The sequence below is a fragment of the Aulostomus chinensis genome, chromosome 24 (genome assembly GCF_037954235.1).
Source record: "Aulostomus chinensis isolate RoL2024-O1b breed Wild chromosome 24, RoL_Achi_v1.0, whole genome shotgun sequence".
In the NCBI taxonomy this organism is placed as follows: domain Eukaryota; kingdom Metazoa; phylum Chordata; class Actinopteri; order Syngnathiformes; family Aulostomidae; genus Aulostomus; species Aulostomus chinensis.
This window is the reverse complement of record NC_141343.1, coordinates 13,127,501-13,148,876: the sequence shown is the minus strand read 5'-3', so window position 1 is coordinate 13,148,876 and position 21,376 is coordinate 13,127,501. Positions and strand designations below refer to the sequence as shown.

The 21,376-nt window shown below is 42.9% G+C and overlaps 1 long non-coding RNA gene across 2 annotated transcripts in view; it reads right to left on the bottom strand.

Annotated features, from left to right (window-relative positions):
* Positions 1 to 1,106: 1,106 nt before the first annotated feature.
* Positions 1,107 to 21,376, bottom strand: part of LOC147238765 (uncharacterized) — a 303,515-nt gene continuing 283,245 nt past the window's right edge. For both annotated transcript variants that reach the window (XR_015111870.1, XR_015111871.1), the window contains one exon: positions 1,107 to 1,245. This is a non-coding gene — a long non-coding RNA (uncharacterized LOC147238765). The remainder of the gene's footprint in view (positions 1,246 to 21,376) is intronic.

Sequence of the window (21,376 nt, the reverse complement as noted above, 5' to 3'; positions counted from 1 at the left end):
CAAATTTATGCGTTCAATATCAAAGAGGCCCTTTTGTGCCCCTTTTACAGCTAAATATTTTCTTTTAAGCTTGTTGAATCACAAGACCACACATCAAAATGATTTTCTCATTTAACAGTATGTTAGTAAGTACATCAGAAGTATATGTGTACAAATACTGAAAAAGTGAATCTGGGCTCTTGAATTGTCCTTTAGGTGCATTTGTTACTGTCATTGAATGTTTGATGTTAAATTAGCTTCCACTTTGTGCTCTGCCAAGCACCACACCGGCGCTAGACAAAGTTAAGCTAACACTGTATGCTACATTTAACAAGACAGTCAGTGATATGATATGCGAGGCGTCAGACAGACATTGTTAGCTAACACTTTATGATACACTTAGCGAACGTTTTCTGTCTTGTGCTTAAACCGTATGATATGCTTTATAAGAGAGAGCTAACGTTAGCTAGCACTGTATGATACGCAAAGCACCAGACAGACATGTTGGCCAAAAGCATACACCATGTGTAGTACCAGATAAAGTTGGCTACCACTGTATGCTACACTAAAAACCAGACAAAGTTTGCAATTACTTGACACACTCAGCCCTGGACAAAGTTAAGCTTACACTGTATGCTTTGCTGAGCACCAGGCACCAGGCAAAGTTAGCTAACACTTTAAGTTACACAACACAAGACAAAAAAAAAATGTGATCTAACACAGTATGCTTTGTTTTGCACCAGAAGAGTTAGCTAACATTGTAGCTACAACTAGCACCAGACAGACACCAGACAAACAAAGTTGGATGACGTTAGCTGGTGAACATGGTGGCGCATTTTACAGCTAAAGACGTTAGACTGAGGAAATGGTGACTAGACTCACTGTCTTATGTACACCTTTTCCTGCTAATGCTATAAGTAAATACTTGCATATCATGATTTATCTTTGTCATAATAGTGTCTGCCTCTCGCTACTCTTCTACGCTTCAAATTACAACAACGAATGTGCAGGGAAAAAATGTAGGCAAAGAGTAGGGTTGTTCAGGAGAGCACTGGGAGGGACTCCCAACCCTGTTTCTACTAAGTACCAGTTTTAAAACATGATCACAAAAATTAACTTACCCATGAACTTGACACGCCGAACATGTTTGCATTAGCATTCATTCTGAGTTGTGTGTTAGGCCCCTTGAAATGTAATTATCCAACCCCGTTTAGTTCTGGTCCTGACGATTGGACTCTTTGTAGATGCTTCAAAAGGAAACACGATCTATGAAGAGTGAACCAAAATATTCAACTTTAAAGGTGGGGAAAAAAACAAAACAAAACAGATGTGCTGTTGCATTCCCTGGAAAGAAAGATGGAGAACTCGATAACTCATAACCCCTTTTCAATTTACACTGCATTGATTGTTGGTGGAAAAAAATAGTATTTTTTTGCAAGTTTATGCTTCAGTTTTTATGCAATAATAACCTTAAAAATGATTCGTCTGGCACATTTTTCTTCAGAGAAAAAAAATGGGACAATGTGAATGAACATTAACAGATTTAAAACCAGACCACACCATCTGTTCACTATTGCCTCATTTTTTTTAACATCCCCTTTTTTCATTTAGAATAGCATTTCCTGATATACAACAAGGGGGGAAACTACATTACTTTGTTCTGTTCATTGTTGAGCGAATACAGCTTTGTTTAATACTTTGAACAACTTTGTTTTCACTGTGTTTTTGTAGCGATTTGTTCACGAAGTAGCTCGGCTCAAAGCTATTCTCTGACTAATGTGTCTATAAGTCTGAAGGTGCAATTAGCCGGAGGATGAAACAATCACAGAATCCCATCTCATAATTGATATTAAGCCCGTCTATATGCAAATGATTGAAAAAGATCCAATCTCCCATTTTATTTGATAAGGCTTTGAACTCCATCATAACACACACACACACTCACACTCACACACACACACACACACACACACACCTCTAAGGATCTTCTCTGAGCCCGGCTGGTCTCTTTTTTTCCCCTCCCTGATGGCGAGATAATGACCCCCATTGGTATGTGAGATTTGTGATTAGCAGAGCAACAACAATGACTGCTAATTACCACCTGAAAGACAAAGCTGCGCTGATAGAAGTTTCTTTCAGCCCCACGGTGCTGCACAACAGTGTGCGCAAGCACCTGTGAGTGTGTGTGCATGTGTGTTTGTGTTACTTTGTTTACTTGCATGTGGTTGATTTCCCACTAGAGGATATAAAAGAGATAGACCAAGGGTGAGGGGCAAGTAGTCTAGCGAGACGTAGTTAGAGAGAGAAAGAAGGGACAGGTGGAGAGAAAAGCAGCGTTGATAGACTCGTTCTGGCTTCATAGACGTCAACTTTCTGTTTTTCAGCACACAGCAGACCCATTAAGCGGAAAGACACCTTCCTGGACTTGTCCGACGAGGGGAGATCTCTATTACAGGTCTGTGTTTGGCCAAATAAAGCACACCTGAGTTTACAGCATAACAAGGTAACACTACAGTAAAAGGTGTTGAAGAGTTAATAGGAAGGGTCAGAAAAGGTCTTTGAATTGACCGTCATTTGCACTCCAGCATATCACGTTGTTCCTTCTACGTCCACCTTTGCATCTCATGCGCTGATGAGATTTGTTGGCTACGAAGTATCTTACCCCCCCCCCCCCCAACTAGGGTTGGTCTGTGGCCTCTGGCGAAATGTGTTGCAATGAATATTTGATTCCCCTTGATTACCTATTGGTTTGGTTCAATATGGCATGCATAATGAAGCACAACACAGCTGCATCAAAAATGCAGCTTGACAGCTCGCCTGCTCATGGACCTTCAATTCTTCTTCAAGAATGGCGACAGAGTGAACTCCCTTTCAATGTAACTTTCCATCTTTGCCTCCACCGCTGCACCTTCAGCTCAGTCTCACTTATTTAATCGATTGTCCATTTTCATTTTCAAGGTACAAGCAAGTATCTGATGTTGATGCCTTGGAGGGAAATGGATTAGCAGCTGGAAAATGGCTATGGACAGAGCCACTACCCAACATGTGTCCATGTCATTGGACCACCAAATTGATTCCTTCCTGCTATTGTGCGAGTTTGCTTTTTTGGTTCCTGGTGCTTGTGGCTAAAGCTGATGACACCCCAGCACTTAAGGCAGATCGAGACATGGTAGTAGAGCAGTAGTAGACGTTGCACGCACTGAATGATGTAGCGGGGCAAGGGGGAAGCATTGGGATGGAAGGACTGCTTCCTTTCACCCAAGAAAGAAGAACTCAGCAATTATGTAATCTTCTGTTAAGGGTGACTCAGACAAGGTGTTCCGCGCTGTGTCCAAGCAGGGTTCGGCTAGTGTGATGACAATGTGGCACGGTACGCTTCTTTGGAAGAGGTTACGGGGGCACAGGCACACACCCAACACACCCAGCCGTAAGTACAGTGAGTGAATTCAGGTAGTTGCAGCATACGAGTGATGTTACAGCCCGATTAGGGCATAAGAACACGTTTGATATGCTGCTTGTCTTTTGCCCAACAGGGACGTTTGACAGAGGTCTCTTGGAAGCTGCTTCAACACTTTCTATGAAGAAAACCAACGTAACTAATCAGAAATTCAGACGAAGGAATGGCCTGCAGAGTCATCCATGACCGGCCGGAGCACTGGCAGCTTTGAAGTCTAGACAGGAGGGAGTCAAGTCAAGTGTGACTGTCGCTGTTCCTGCCGGCCATGCACCTGATCATGAAGATGAAAGAGGGCAGTACGCTCCAGGACAATGAAGCTACTCGTCAAGGCAGTCTTAACGGGGAGCTACGAAGACTAAGCAAATGTGCAGACCTTCACGGACGGCTGCCGTGCGCTTAAAATACACTGTCTGCAACGCAGGGTTTTGAGCCGCAACGATGGCTCTGTTTGTTCCACCCGCCTTACATCACAAATGGAGCCAGTTCTATGGAGGTTCCGTTGCTATAAAAGGAGGGTCATTTCGTGGTAGTTTAAGTGGAAAACAAAGACCTCCCGCAAAAGAGATACATCCCAGGTGAAGACATTTGTCTCAAGCAACAAACCTGGTCAGTGTAGCTGTTGTACTGCTCAGGGACCTACAATATTTCTGCCCCCATTTTGATGTCAAAACAAAGTACAAAGCGAGTTGCGGTTACATTGAAGTCATGCAGATGTTGTGTCATTCCTTCGTGGCATACCATTTCCTTGTACTTCTTAAACCTGCATGTGCGCTTCACGAATCAGAAACTCTATCTTCATTAGTCAAGAGTGTCGTCTTATAAACATTTGGTTGTCACACAGCTTATTTTTTGTCAAGATATCAAAACGCCCCCGAAAAAAGCTTTTGGCTGAGGGACCTATTGGCAATGCTAACTTCAATGTTGGCCAACAAGAAATACATCATCCTTGCAGCACACTACTACAATAACAATAATTACTAGCTAAAATGCTACATAAAATCACTCTGACAGATCGCCTGTCGTACTTGTGACTCAGGTCAAGTCATGTGACGGATTTCTGCCCCTGTCCAGCAAGCTAATTAGCATTGGATACTGCACTTATCTGGCTTCCCTCACCTTCGCAACATGAAAGTTTTGCATTGTTTTTCTTATAACGCCTCTAATCGAATGTTTCCTTCCAGCTGTCCTTGGATTAATCCATTTTCTCTCTTCCTCTCTAACAAGCCTCTTTTCTGCTTAATTAACATTAGTCAGGGCTTGTTTGTGCAAGCATGCTATTCAGGTCATGAATAAACTAGGGACTGGAAATGGTTTCTTTTGCATTCTGAAACCTCTCTAGTTCCTCCGTATTCACCCTGGCTTATCGAGCATGTTGTCGGCATGTGTGTGTGTGTGTGGTTTCCTAATGAATAGAGGAATGCTAATGGTGGTAAAACAGTGATTTCTCCAGCTGATTGGGTGTAATAGATGGTACTCAGAGCTCCTTCATAATTGATGAGGATGTCTTGTGGATGTCCCACTGCTGTAGCACAGCGATGGTGCTGTGCGTGCATGTGTATGCCAGTGTGAGTGTGTGTAAGAGTGTGTGCGAGGAAGCGCAGTGTTTTGGGTGGGGCCCGAGACTCCAGAGAAGTGTGCTGGTGTTATTTCTGCAGTAGCTCCTGTCAATTCCTATTAACAGAGGCATGCTCGGCTGTCTCCGTAATGTATGCGGATTGTGGGGAAGAATGGTGTCAGATTCCCTTATTAAATTGAAAGAAAACAAAACCATAATCTAATTGTTTGCAAAAGGAGAATGAGATGATTAAATATAATTGTTTTTCATCTCTCGCAATAGAAGGAACAATAGAAGGAGACAAGATGAAAGGGGGACGGTGGGGCACATCACAGTGCAGGAACCTTTATGAAATTTTTAGGCTTTTCCTTCTAAGTTAGTGAGCCATTAGGAGCAAGGTGACTATGGAGGTAAACAAAAACACAGGCATACTGCAGTATTTATGAAACCTGCATGAGGACATACAGACAAGGGCATTTTATAGGTCTCTCACATTTCTACATACGCTTCATTGCTAGTGCTAGCTAACACAGCTACAGAGAAAAAAGAAGTGCAAGGAGATGTGAGGGGAGAAAAATTTGTTGCTTGTCTTCATTGAACATTTTAAGATGCTAAAATGAGGAGCTGACCGCATCATCTGTTGTGAAAGCCCACCTGTTTCCATGTCTTTGTGAGCTCCTCTGAATGTGAGAGTGGATAAAAAAAGAAGAAGCAACAATTGCCTCATCGCTGCGGCGCACCTGTAAGGTCCTGGAGAGCTAACGCGTGAACCTGCAGATTACCTCGAGGCCCCGCGGGCTCTCCCGTCACTCCTACACAAACTCCTGCTGTTAAACACATCTCACTCACTAGTTCTTTTTTTTTTATTTCCACGCTTTCTGTCCTGTTGTCAGGCTTTCATTTTGCATCATCTGACTCCCAGCGGCAGCTTCCTGCTCTCTTCTCACTCCATCTTTTTTCTGCTACTCTGTTTCCCTCTCGCTGTTTCCCAGGCACCATGCCAACCTGATGCTCCACTCCATCTCCTGGCAGGTAGAAAGATGGATTTGAATGGGCAGATATTGGTTAAAAATAGAGAAAAATACCACACAGATGCACTGTAACAGAGCAATAAATACTTTAAATGTTGACTACTTTTGACATTTGAGTGAAATACTTTTACGGGGAGTTAGCAGAGATGATTGCTACCACTTTTATATGATGCTAGCGAAGCAAAACAAGAGGAAACAGCTATCTTAGTGCTGTGTCAACGTAATACAATCCACCTTCTACCATATCCAAAGCAAATATTAGTTTTCATTTGTTTAATATCAACAAAAATTGGTGGAATTAAAAGGGTTTTATTCTGCTTTTTTTCATGGCTGTATCCATAATGACGTACTGTAGCAACTTGTCACCGTGGGACTAGCTAGCTGGTACTCCTGGAGAACACTGAACCCATTCTTAAAGGCCACTTTTGTTTTTGTAGTGTTCTATTTGAGACAACTACAGTAAGTAAGCCTGGAGCTAACAATGTTAGCATGCTAACATTGTTAGCATGCTAACATTGTTAAAAGCGTCATTGCTGAGTGTAGGGGAAAACACAAGCTGACACTGCTGGCGAACAAAGTCTGTTAAATTTTTCATAAACGCTACGTGTTAAGAATTTAATCATTGTGAATTAAATCAATATGTCATTTTGAGAACAAGTCAAATTGTCAAATATAAATATGGTGTTTCAAGATTAAAACCAAGCACTTCTGTTCGTATTTATGACTGCGTAGACAAAACAGTGGAAGCAAAGTTAGTGAAGTACTTCGGTTCGAATTCGGTTTAGTAATAAAGAAATACTTTCTTTCACAGTGCAAAAACATAAGTATCCAGTAGGACTTGGAAAGGAGTGAACATTATGTGTTCAGAATAGAAACGCACATTTGAAAATAATATTTCTGCTTTAATCTAAAACATGTCATCTTTAATCTCAGCATTTTTCATTTTTTTCTTACTTAATTCTCAATATGCAAAATAAAACAGGGAATCATCACCCCCCTTTCTTTTCGACCTGCCTTGCCATGATCTGCTTCTGTTGATAACAAAGCATTAAAGTATTGCTAAATACATTTATTTTGCAAACCGAGTCCGGCCAAGTGGTATCCCCTCTTTTCTGCCATCATGCTAACTGCTGGCAGTAGCTTTTTATTTAATGGAAAAAGCTGAGTGTGGTATCAATCATCTTTTCCAACTTATTTCCCCAGAATGTCAAACTAGTTCTTTAATATGTGGTTATGTTACTTTTGAGTATTAATTAAAGGCTAAATTGGAGAACACAGCTGTAGCCTCCAGTTAAAAGGAGGAGGTGAATTCATTTATGAAATTCGACCGAAAAAAAAAAAAAAAAAAAAAAAACACGCACTGGAGGAAATACTGTATAAGTTCAATATAAGAACGGGAGGAGATCAGAATGTTACTTCACTGGAAATCTACTAGAGTTGTAATTTGTCAGCGGGATGATATGCTAGTCGAGTCGTGAGGATTTACTGGAAAATGGTGAAAGAGAGGTAAGACTTGCATGAAAAAGAAGTGATAAGATCAAAAAAGGAAAGTTTGAGCAATGATAAGAAATTGGAGTCGGAATAGCAAATAAAGCAACTTTTTACTTTTTCTGACAACACCGTTCTGGGTCCTGACTTCCAGACGGATATCAAATTTGTTCCAGAATGGTGAAATGCCTTCATGATCCACTACCTCTCCTCAAATTGAATCTGGCCTTCGCTCCTTCCTCTGCTGATAATAAGCGAGGAGAAATGTCTCAGGTTTTAAATTATAGAGATATAAATGTACACATTTACATCTGGGACACACACATTGGAATCGCAGACGAAACACATGTTTCATGAAACGCTTGATCTGATCTATGGAGAATAACGTCTCCCTCAGCTTCCATATAATCAGCAAAACTGCAGAGTGAATTCACACCTTCTCCGGCATTCCACATCGCAGTATTTCTCTTACATCCTAATGAGTGTAGTGGGGACTCATTTATAAATGCATTCTGACACAAATTTATGCCTCCCATCAATCCGAGCCAATGCTGTGATCCAAGAAAAATGATCTCGATGCCAGAATCTTTGAATTACACCGATTTTCTCTGATAAATTACCAGTTCTGTCCAAGAGAGGAGAAATGCTATTATACTTTATGTATTCCTTCTTTAAAACAGTTAAATTACAGAATTATTAAATACATGCAGATTAACCGTACCACACAGATAGAAAAGTAGATAAACTCTGCCGTCAGCAGGCCAATAAAGTAATAATAGTCTCTATGTTTCTAACTAGTTCTTTATGATATGTTGACGAAGAGCAAATGCATCAGCATTCAAAACAGTCCAAAAATGAGTCCTCCAACAAACCCTGGTTCCTCCTACTGACAATGACTTTGACAACCAAAATCTTTCCAGTTCATCCATGAGTCCCAGTGGACATTTGTGCCAAATTTGGAGAAATTCCCTCAAGGCATTATAGAGATATCTCATTCCTGTAAGGTGACAGTGACCTTTAACTACCAAAATCCTTGCAGTCCATCCATAAGTTCCAGTGGAATGAGATGGGACAGAGTCTCCGTCCAGAGGACATCTAGACTCCTCCAATAAACCCCAGTCTCTCCCATCCACACTGATCTTGACCTTTGTCCACCACAACACTTTACAGTTCATCCTCGAGTCCTCGTGGACATAAGGACCAAATTTGAAGAAATTCCGTCGAGGCTTTACAGAGATTCCTCATTCATGTGAGGCGATGTAACCTTGGACCACGAAAAGAGTGTGAGTGGACATTAAAAAAGGAAGATCCTGATAGATTGCATGAGCTAAAATGGTACAGATGGATGGACACCCCAGACATCCACTGGGACTTGAGGGTGATTTTGTCAGTCGAAAGTCAAAGGTCAAGCTTATTGTTATTGGGCAAACAAGGTTTCTGGCTAGCAACAGTATGAAAGTGATGACATTATGTCCAAAAGGTCAAAGTCAGGATGAGCGTTGCTACTTCAAAGACATCTCCCAACCCTGAAAAATCCATGATGTCGTCAGAATGACAACTTCAGTACACATTTTGACTTTCTTTGATCTTTATCAATACGAAAACAAACCAACCCGAGGGGAAAATGCTTCAAGTTGTACGAAAGTTGTGAAAACGCCTGGGGACAAAGTGGCAGATGTATTTGTTCATGTGAGGCCCAGTCGGAGTGTGACAGTGTAAGATTCAGTGGGGGATGTGGCCTGTTTCTGTCCGTCCACAGTTGGGCTGTTTGCTGTACAGTGCCGCTACGGCCGATCATGTGGAACCCTGACTGGAGCGACGGACGTGTTGTGTGGACTGTCATCTAAGATGTGGGCAGAACACTGAGGAGTCACAGATCACTACTCCTCTGGAGAGATGGAGTTTGTGTGTGTGGGTGAGGGAAGGGGAGGAAAGTAAAAAGATGGTTCTCACCCACTCTTGTTATAGCAGTTATAACCTTGGACCACAGGGATCGGGTCATAGAAATTCAAGTTCTAATTAATAGTGGAAGGATAGCAGATGGGGACATGAGAACATATTTTAAAAAAAAGGACAAGTATGAAGGCTATATTCTTTATCAGAATAGGAATGGCAAAGTTACGGTGCGCTGTCAGCTTAATGTGAATCTCAGAGTTTGCTCTGATTATGGCCTTCAATCATAGACTTTTCAATAGTGTTGCAGTCCAGACCACCTCAATGGGGACCAAGACAAGACCAAGCCGTTCAGAGGTCGAGATCAAGACAAGACTGAGACCAAAGCAGGGCGAGACCAATTCAAGACTACGACCCAGGCAGGGCAAGACTGAGGCAAGGTCTGAGTCAGGGTCCCTTTGTAGTATTTACAGCCTGTGGAGTGTTTTGTTTCTGTTGGTTTGCATGTGAAATCTTTATGGTTTGTGTAGCCAAATGTAATCAGCTTCTTCCACCGACGATTGGGTGTGAAAGGGGGTGAGGAGGGAGGGTTGTTTTGGGGGGTTGGGCAGCCGTTAAACGCAAAGATTCTAGTCATGTTCAAAAGTATCTTGTCAAGTCCTTGAATGTATTTGAAGCTGGCGTTTTCATATCCTGTCAAGTAATGCAAAGGCAAATTAGCAATATAGCTGCAGCTGACACAATCTCCAGTCTGCTGGCTCAAAGACCATGAAAACTACAAGTATAAACACAGCCAATTCCAAGAAGAGACTCAGACCTGTGAAAAGTGACCAGTCATGACTTTTTAATGTTCATTTCATTATAAACCTTGGTTTGAAAGCAGAGGGTTCGAAGCGAAGTAAAATCTGGTCAACTGGACGTAAGTTTATCTTGAAGACGTTTCACCTCTCATCCGAGAGGCTTCTTCAGTTCTAGTGAAGAGTGTGGAAACTCCAGCTTATAAACCTATGTGGGAGTGGTCAGTGCTATTGTGGTGGAAACGACCCTCCCGAGACTCACCTGGCCTCTCCAAACGACAGTCGTTGTGCGGTGTCAGGGAGTTTCAGGGGTGGTCGTTGGGGGGTTTCACCGACCACTCAGATGCTAATGGGCTGTGCTGGCATCAGCCGTTCCACATGGGTCTTTCAGCTGAACTCTTTGGGGAAGCTTTGAAAGGACTTGGTTGTAAATAGGTGAAAGGAAATGTCGCAGTCCACCTCCTCTGTTCAAAGATGGTTTCTCTATCCTGACGTGGATGGCTTCTTTAACTCCTCTTTCAAACCATCTGTCCTCTCTGTCGAGAATTTGGACATGGTCGTCCTGGAAGGAGTGGCTTTCCTCCTTGAGGTGGAGGAAAACCGCTGAGTCCTGTCCTCCAGAGTTGGCTCTTCTATGTTGGGCCATGCGCTTGTTGAGGGGCTGTTTGGTTTCCCCTATGTAGAGATCCGTGCAGGCCTCACTGCATCTGACAGCGTATACCAGATTGCTTTTCTGGCTGTGAGGGGTGGGATCTTTGGGGTGAACCAGTCTTTGTCTCAGAGTGTTGTCTGGTTTAAAAGACACAGGGATGCGGTGCTTATTATAGATTCTCCTTAATTTCTCAGAAACCCCTGCCACATAGGGGATCACTATGTTTTTTCTCCTGCCTTCTTCATCTTCCCTCCTCCTGGAGCTCTCCTCCTTTCTGGACCTGGAAGAGGATTTTACAAAGGTCCAGTCTGGGAAGCCACAAGTTTTAAGTGCTCTTTTCAGATGCTGCTGTTCTTTTTTCCGGCCTTGGACGCTGGTGGGGATGGTCTCCGCTCGGTGTTGCAGCGTCCTGATGACACCTAACTTGTGTTCCAGAGGATGGTGAGAGTCAAAAAGCAAGTATTGGTCAGTGTGGGTGGGTTTCCTGTACACATCCACCCTCAGGCTCCTGTCCTCTTGAATGTAGACGTCACAGTCCAAAAAGGGCAGATGGTTGTCTTTCACATCCTCTCTGGTGAACTTGATGTTGACGTCTACCGAGTTGATGTGTGCTGTAAACGGTTGTACCTCCTGAATCTTGATCTTCACCCAGGTGTCATCAACGTATCGGAACCAGTGGGTGGGGGAGGGTCCACTGAAGGAAGTCAGGGCCCTCTGTTCCACCTCTTCCATGTATAGGTTGGCCACGATAGGAGATACGGGAGAACCCATGGCACAGCCGTGTTTTTGCCTGAAAAACTTCCCTCTGTACTGGAAGTAGGTTGTGTTCAGGCAAAGGTCCAGAAGTTGGCAGATTTGGTCCGGATTGAGGTTGGTCCTGTTGCTGAGGGTGTTGTCCAGCTGTAGGCGTTTCTTCACTGTTTCTACAGCCTCCACGGTAGGGACGCAGGTGAACAAGGAGGTCACATCGTAGGACACCATGGTCTCATCTGGGTCCAGCTTGAGTTCTCTAACCTTGTTCACGAAGTCCATGGAATTCTGGACGTGGTGGGGGGTTTTCCCTACCAAGGGGGCTAAGATGGTGGCGACGTGTTTGGCGATGTTGTACGTCACGGAGTTTATGCTGCTGACAATGGGTCGGAGCGGGGCACCTTCCTTGTGGATTTTGGGGAGGCCGTAAATCCGTGGAACTGCGTCTCCGGGGTACAGGCGGTGATACTCCAAGCGGTTGATGATTTCCCCCTTTTTGCAGCTTCTGTAGGTGTTCCACCACTTTCTTCTTGTAGCTGCTGGTGGGGTCGCGTTTTAAGGTCTCATATGTGTGAATGTCACTGAGAAGAGAACTGATCTTGTTCTGGTAGTCAGTTGTGTCAAGGACCACCGTGCATCTTCCTTTGTCAGCCGGAAGGATGGTGATGTTCTCATCTTTGCTCAGTGCATTCAAGGCCTTCCTTTCCTGGACCGAGAGGTTGGCAGAGGGGACCTTCGCTTCGGAGAGGGCCGCTGTGACCTTGAGTCGTAGTTCATCTGCTTCTGTGGTGGAGAGGTTGTTCTTCTTGATGGCGGATTCTGTGGCAGTGATGAGGTCCACAGTCGGGAGATGTTTCGGGGTGACAGCAAAGTTCATTCCTTTGGCAAGGACGCGTTTCTCAGGACTGGTGAGCTCCCTGTTGGATAAGTTCCTTATCCACCTGTCCTGTGAGTCCGCTGGGGTTGGGCCTTCTGCTTCTCGTTCCCGGTCGAGGCGAGACTGGAGGCGAGCGAATTTCCTTTTTTGCCTCTCCTTGCTCTTCTGATGTTGAGATAGTTGGGCTGTCCCAACGAAGGAGGTGACTTTGTCCAAGATGGCGGGTGGCAAAAAAGGCGTTAACTCTTGATTAAGGTGATCTAGCTTGCTCTTTAGTCCCTCGATGGTGAAATGGACCTGTCTCACTCTCTCGTTGAGAAGCTGATTTTGGGCCCGTTCCAAAATCTTGCTGGCCCTGTGGCCCCTCACGGTGGATCCTAGTAGTAGGCTAGTGGGAATGAGGTTGTGTTGGCGGCATCGGAGGTTGAAACGTAGATGGTTCCTGTAGTCTGCGATTTTCCTTGCAGTCCTTTCGCATTCCCGCACCACACTAAGGATGTCCTTCCCATAGTGTTCGGCAAGATGTCTGTGTAGGTTCTCATTCATCCAGGTCATCGTAGATCGAAGCGAAGTAAAATCTGGTCAACTGGACGTAAGTTTATCTTGAAGACGTTTCACCTCTCATCCGAGAGGCTTCTTCAGTTCTAGTGAAGAGTGTGGAAACTCCAGCTTATAAACCTATGTGGGAGTGGTCAGTGCTATTGTGGTGGAAACGACCCTCCCGAGACTCACCTGGCCTCTCCAAACGACAGTCGTTGTGCGGTGTCAGGGAGTTTCAGGGGTGGTCGTTGGGGGGTTTCACCGACCACCACACACTTCTCGACAGAGAGGACAGATGGTTTGAAAGAGGAGTTAAAGAAGCCATCCACGTCAGGATAGAGAAACCATCTTTGAACAGAGGAGGTGGACTGCGACATTTCCTTTCACCTATTTACAACCAAGTCCTTTCAAAGCTTCCCCAAAGAGTTCAGCTGAAAGACCCATGTGGAACGGCTGATGCCAGCACAGCCCATTAGCATCTGAGTGGTCGGTGAAACCCCCCAACGACCACCCCTGAAACTCCCTGACACCGCACAACGACTGTCGTTTGGAGAGGCCAGGTGAGTCTCGGGAGGGTCGTTTCCACCACAATAGCACTGACCACTCCCACATAGGTTTATAAGCTGGAGTTTCCACACTCTTCACTAGAACTGAAGAAGCCTCTCGGATGAGAGGTGAAACGTCTTCAAGATAAACTTACGTCCAGTTGACCAGATTTTACTTCGCTTCGATCTACGATGACCTGGATGAATGAGAACCTACACAGACAAGCAGAGGGTTGTAATGAGAGACAGATGGATATCTTTACTCAACCTGCTCAAAGAGAGAGAGAGAGGGGGGGGGGGGACAGGAGGCCCTGTTCTTATGACATGAACAATGAAACTACCAAAATATGTACCATATTTTCCGGAGTATAAGTCGCACTTTTTTACATAGGTTGGCTGGTCCTGCGACTTATACTCCAGAGTGACCTAAATATGGGTGAAAAAATAAAATAAAATCACAGACAGCCATGAGGGGGCGCTCTAGAGTTACGCGCCGATATCTCCTACTCTGTAACAATTTAAAATTAAAACAAATAAAATAAACATTAGCTTACCGATCGCCACTAAACAAAAATGCCGCCAAAAAGAAACTCATATTCCGCGGACTTCAAGCTGCAAGTTGTGAGATTTGCAGCTGAAAACAGCAATCGAGCAGCAGACAGGAAGTTCGGAGTAAGTGAGAAGCTTGTTAGGGACTGGAGAAGTTCAACGGCTTTAGCGATGTGGAGTGATTGCGAGCTCTTATCAATGTAAAAGCACAGTAGTTGTTTTGTTCTTTATGCTCTACCTGTTTATTACCGTATGTTCGTGCGGACACTTTTTCCGTTCATGTTTATTTTTCGTTTCGCTGAATGTTGTTTATGTTGGCATATCTTACAGCCATTCAGCCTGTTCTCTGTTATTTTATTAATGTTAACCTCCCTTCCAAGGTGAAATGTCTATTTTTGATGTATTTTGTAAAATAAATAACCCGCAAAAAATGCGACTTAAACTCCAGTGCGACTTATGTGTGTTTTTGTGACTTGTAGTCCGGAAAATACGGTAACTTGTTTGGCTGATTGGTTGAGAACAAGGGGAAGTTGTTCCGGTATGGTCTTGGAAGTTACAGAAATCAGTTCATAAAGGGAAAGCCACTGGGTTACTTCAGGTACCAGCTCACACAGAGTCATGGATAGAGTTTGCTTTTAATTTTGTCAAGGCATGTCAATAAAGAGGAACTGGTTTCAACCCAGACATGGGTATTCCTCAGGGCATGGTACGGGAAATAAAAAGATTAGTCTGACCACTGCCAATCCTGACCTTCCCTGGGTTCCAGCCTCAGAGCGGGTTTGTGCATCAGTATCACCTACCGACCTTTGTCGTCTTCCTTCACAATGTGACCTGGTCCACTAAAGTCACATGACTGGCCTCGTGGATTCTGAAAATACCCCCATTTTACAGAATCTCTCCCATCTTTTGAGCATATTCGACAATTTTTGCTCAATGTTTTGGTTTTCTGGCCTGCAAACCTTCATTTCTAACCACAGTTATCACCGTCACCACCTCGAAGAATCATATGTAGAAAGAAGTTAGCAAGTCCTGAAGCACTTGGAGTATTTAGCAGCTCAATTATAAATGTGAAATTGCCTTTTACCTCATTTTTAGGGGCATTGTTTTTAATTTTTATACTATCTGTCAGCCTCCGTGACAGGATATGTCATAGATTTACAATCTGACTGCTGCCAGGCAAATCACCTGAGTTACGGGTTAAGATTAATGATTGGTTTCCATTCAGCCTGCCAATCTACATTTGCAGGTCTGACTGTGTGGATTTCTGTGCTGCTCCGGGCCAGTTTCTATTGTATTTTATTTACTAATTTTTCCTACTTTCATTCAACAGGACCCAGAATGAAAAACCAGTACATTTAAGTGGTGTTTTTTGGATCTAAATAATTATCACTTTACCCGTCTGGCTGATAATTTATGTTTTTTTTTCTTTCTTTTTTTAGCATCAACAAGTCACCATTAGCAGTGCGCAGCATATCATCTGCAACTGGAGGCATGAAAAGGATTTTTCCAACCGTCTCAAATGTCCATCAGTATGTCACGCACGCAAATGGAAACACGCACGTTGACAATAAAGACCAGCCGGTGATGGGTTTTACATCACTGAGAACACGAGATATGACTAATCACAATTATACGCAAGTAGTCTATTCCAGACCGAGCGGGCCTGCATATCGCCGCATAATCAGGGAGGAAGGAGAGAGCGGGAGAAACTCCTGTCACCAGATATTCGGGTGGAACCTAATATTTGCATAACTGTGTGTCAGATAAGGGGGGGGGCATTATAGCGTGGCACAGCCATAACCAGAGGGCATACAGACAGCAAGGCATTCTGGGGGTTTGACGGGGAATAGTGTATGCGGTGATTCCATTAAAGATGGAGAGGAGATGCAGAGGATTGAGAAGTTGTAGCGAGGGAAAGTGTGTCAAGACTTTTCATGCAGAAACATTGAAAGTATCTGGTTTTACATACAGTGAATAATGAGTACTTTATGACATCAGTTCTGCCTGGCGTGGTGGAAAACACCCAACGACGACACAGTGGAGTATGCATACAGTTGATAGCATTGTATAAAACTTTCCCAGCCTTTTAATCATAATCCCCTTAACTCATTGCCATTATGTTTGTCGAGTCTTTTAATGCTGAAAAGCTGATCTGCACTTTAAATCCCACATTTTCTTCTTTTTTTGTCAAGTTCTGCAGCAACTCGTAGGTCTCTGTCACACCAAATGCGCGTCCCAGAGAATTATCAACACAGGCAGCTTTGGGCATGTCACCTCCTCTCTCAGTATGCAGCCACATGACTCTGTCTAGACAATGGCAGACAGGCAGCTGCCTCCGAGCGCACATATGCAGACTCCCACTGCAAAGGGATTCTGTCCCTTTCATCTAGACAAGTTGCTATGGAGGGAGGGAAGCTAATAGATGGATGTGCCCGGCTTATCAATCAAAACTTGAGGTTATGGGAAATCAATGAGCGCTGGCAAAATAAAAGAGGAGGAATGTGACACATAAATCTAAGCAGATTCGGACTTCGCTCTCACTCAGGGGGACGACTGCATGTTGACCTAAATTTTCTTTGACAAGCATTAGCAGCTGCCATTTACACGCTCGTCTTGTCACCCTTAAAGCAGCATTAAGTCGTTTTCTGAGCAGCAGCAGCAGCAGCGCCCTTGGGAGAGACCGGTGGTAATAAAAAAAAAAAAAATGCTTTCAAAATTGTTAATTTGAGAATTGGGCTTCACAAAGTCCTCCAAACCACACATTAAAAAGAAAAAGTTAGGCCAAATTTTTTCTATGTAAGCTTCGGCCCAAAAACACTTGGTTAGGGTTAAAAGGAGCACTGCTTGGACGACGACAGTAGGCCAGCATTCACCTGTGAAAGAAAATCTAATGTCCAAATATTTTTTCAAAACAGCTGTAAACAACATAAACACTTTCCTTCAGTCTGTGGAACCTATTTAAGCGATCCACGGCACCAGGCAGTTGGCAGATGACGCTATGTACCATGCCCACTATGTACCATGCCCACTATGTACCATGCCCACTATGTACCATGCCCACTATGTACCATGCCCACTATGTACCATGCCCACTATGTACCATGTCCACTATGTACTATGTACTAAGTACTTTGTCCATTTGGGGCTTGTTCTGCCTAGTTTTGGTACTTAGAGGCCGCGTAATCGGAGCGCAAACCATGGGCACAAAGAGGCACCCCTTACACACCTAATTACTCCACAGGTGTGTTTTGATCATGACATCAATCTAACCAGTCAGAGAGCTTCATGTCATCCCCTTTAAAGCCCAGACTTGGCGTGTATACAGTTTCAATGGCGGACGCATTTGAATGGATCACTCCACATCTGGAGGCAGACCTCCATGTGTGCCAAGTGAAGATGCGCAAACACGTCATATACGGGAGCAGTAGAAATCCACCGATCCCCTCAGAGGTGACGCAAGCCTGGGAAGAGGTGGCGGCCGGTGTTGGCAATGACCAAGAACCAGCCTTTTTTTGGTGTATGGAATGTTTTCTGGCGTCCGAAAATGGCACTGCAGCATGGTTGGGCCAGGTTTGTGCCCGAGGGCGCTTGGTGCAAATACATCATTTGCTTTTCTCTTTTCCTCTTCTTAGCTTCAGCACTGAGAATTCCAAGCTGGCATCTCGCACCTGAAAACAGTGCAAAAATCGAGCAAGAGTTTTGTGTACGGATCAAACTGCAGAGTTTCAACACTAAGACGAATTAAAAGCAGCAGTGTAGCATCAAATGGTCTTGAAATTGTTAGTTTAAACTAGAAAATCATGCAAAATCCTCTTTAACCAACTGCTTCATTCTTAATTCTTTCTCTCTCTCTCTTTGTTGTCTTCCCTTTAATGCTAAACTCCCCTGCAGCTCAGACAAATGCACAACACAGCCCCTATTATGGCCACTGAACGTGGCATTTGAGACACATCAGCACAAAGAGGAAGCACGAGCAATAATTAATGAGACAGAACTTTTGCTGTTTTGTTGACAATAAAGCAAAGGGTACGACAGGGCAGGGGTATAAAATCTGGAAAGTCTGATGAGGGCTTTTCAAGTGGGACAGGAGGTGAAAACTATTCTGCCTTCCAGGCAAATTAACAAATACTTTAAAAAAACATCTCAAAGCAAGCCATTTCTTATTGAGGAGGGGGCTCCGTTCACTATGTGGATGGTTGTCACCGTCTAACAATCAAAGAGAATTCGTGAGCAGAGCTTTGGAACAATCTGGGCCTATATTTAGAGAAGGGAAGGAATCCACAGGCACAGGCAGTAATCAGATAATTAGGAAAGCAAATTAAAATAGACAGATACAGTCTGCTTGCTGGAGGCCATGTTTAAATTCTCCTTCTTCCTCCATTTCTTATTCTTTTTTACTCACTTCTTGGGTCCCTGCACACCTCTTCAACATCACAGCAATTAAGACTTGGGTTGCAAATCAACACATTAATGGACTTGTGTCTGTGTGGATTTGTTTTTTTTTCCTTGCGTGATCATCAGAAGTGACGTGGCGTTACCTGTGCATTTGTCCAGCTACTGCAGTGTTTGGGTTTTTTGTTTTTTTTTTACCCCTGTGGTCTGTCAAAGTCACGATTCAGCTTGTAGCCTCAGGCTGGATGTAAAGATTTGCAGTATGGCGTACTCTCCCTTCCAGCTCCAAAAACTCAGTGGAGCAGAACCAGGGCATTACATGAGTCTTTATCATGATGCCCATCGTAATAATATTTCCCTTCTGCTTCCTCTTTTTTTCCCCCCGTACATTCCATGTCTAGCACTTCTGTTATTGTTCAGCACACATTCATGAAATCTCTGGAACCACATTTCCTTGCATAGGACGTTTTCCTGTATTGAACTATTTTACATCCCTGCTCGCAGAATTCCATTTTCAGTATCTATTCACCGCAGATGATGCTTCACTTCGATACAGTTCCAGAAAAGTAACTCAGGGACTTGGCTTACCTGCACTTTTTTGCATTTATTCTAAAAAAAAGACAGAAAATATTAAAATAAAGCTGTTGATGTGGAGAAGGAAAATGATTATTACACTAATAATCCTGTTGGTTTACAGCTGGGTAAATCCTGACTAGCTAGGCTTGTCAGAAAGCCAAATAGTGGGAAGAAAAAGTTTGCTGTCAATGTTTCCCTCCTGTCTGGTTAAAATGTTACATGCAATGAGAAATCACATTATAATTCATCTCTCAAGTGCATTTGTGTTTGTTGGCTTCAGTATGTCTAAATGTTAATCAGACTTCAAGTGCATGTCGGGAAGTTCGAAGAGTTACGTTGGTTGTTAGCTCCGTGGTAGCATTTAGCTTCGCTGGTAGCTAATTTAAGCATCTGACTGTAATCACAGTAGAGAAGTCAAGAGATGTGACAAAAACCCTGAGAAAGTGTCATAGTCTCCACAGGATATACTGTTGTAACATCCAAAGAATGCATTTTTGGAACAATCAAAAAATGCTAAATTCAGAAAAAGGCAAAAATCCTGAAATGCAGATGGAACAGACTGTTTCAACGATCACATGCAATATTGTCATTTTTGGAATAATAGTGTTGCAACACCTCCGTAAAATCCCCTTTGTATTGCACTTTATGATCACATATTTTCTAATTATCTAAACATGAAAATGAGGTGTTGTCTAATTTAATATATACCGATTAGCATACATCCCCCTGAAAAGAAATTTGATCATTTAATGAAGCCAAAAATTCTTGTTTCTTTTCGTGGAACGTCTTTTACTGGGGGGATTATGGAGATCTGCTTTTATTGCTTCTTTATTGCTCCATAAATCAGAAATATACTGTCAAAAGCTATAAAGATCCCTGTTAGCCATGATTTTAATCAATAAAGTCTTCTACAATTCAACCAAGGAATGATATTTTCACAATCCCCTCTGTAAAAACTAGAGAGGAATAAAACCAGGGCTGAATTTACAATTTTGCTGGTCCAAAAAACAGATTTTATTTGTGACCCCAAAACACGCCTGCTCATGATTCAAGAAACACATCGAAAAAAAAAAAACTTCTTTGAAATCAATATATATTAAAATATTCTAATGAGGGTGTCTCTTTCCAGGATTTGCGCTAATTTGCAAAAATTTCCAGGGCACAAATCTGAATTTAAGCAAATAAATCTGTATTTTGGATGTTTTTTTCTCTGCTAATCCACAATTAAAGTCCAAAATCTCATAACTGACCAGCGCATAAATAATTTGTTTGCCTGCAGGGTTTTGCCTCAAAGAGTTAGAGAACATAAGTCAGGAGTTTTCAAACGAACACGATGCTTTCAGTAAACTGTAAAAGAAGCACTGATAGAAAATATAAAACATAGGCTTTAAATCACCTCTTGCTTTGTGTCAATCATTGGTTATAAATGAATGAAATGATAAATGTTGTAATGAGGGGAAAATAGCTATATTTTAAACAAATGCTGTGGAGATTCATGACATTTCCTGACTGGAGGAGGTGATATATCTCTCTCTCTCGTTATGAAGTACTTTTGATAGAAGTATCAACTGTCTACTTTGCTGGATGAGTCTGTGCAATTAAGCTTCAATAATTGCCACAACAACCATTTTAATTACCTTTGAGTGACATCAAATCTCAGCTTGATATCTCATATCATCCTTGTTTTAATTTTAACTGACACAGAACTGTTCAGACAAAGTAGGAATTAATGGTGGGAAGGTACAGAAAGTGCTGCTGTAGCACTGCAATATTTGCATGGGGACATAAAGTACTGTATATTTTTGTCATTTTTTATTTTACTCCTTTACTCTGCGATGGTTTCAGCTACGTGGCTCACAGGTGTCTGCTACCACCGGCAGCCATTAGTTCTTCAGTCGATCAAATGGAACGTGAAGGAAAACCGCAACTCACGGCTGTACGATGCTACAACTGCAGTGATCGTGTAGTGATTGTAACTCCGCTCAATAACAGCATGAAACAGGACGTTTTCAGGGTACATCAACATGATTTTACTCAAGCGATTCCTTTAAAACCAAGGCTACCAGACTGTAAGGTTCATCTGGTAGGACAGGAATAATTGATTGAATTTGCTGGCAAAAAAGATGATGAAAAAGGGTTTGATTTTTTTAATTAAAATGGAGATTAATGGATATAAATTACATGGATGTTAGAATGAAAATAACTAGAGATAAAGGTAAAAGGCTAGACCATGAAAGGAATGTTTTTTGGTTGGTCCCTTGATTTTTCCTCCCCTCAACCTACATCGCGTATTTC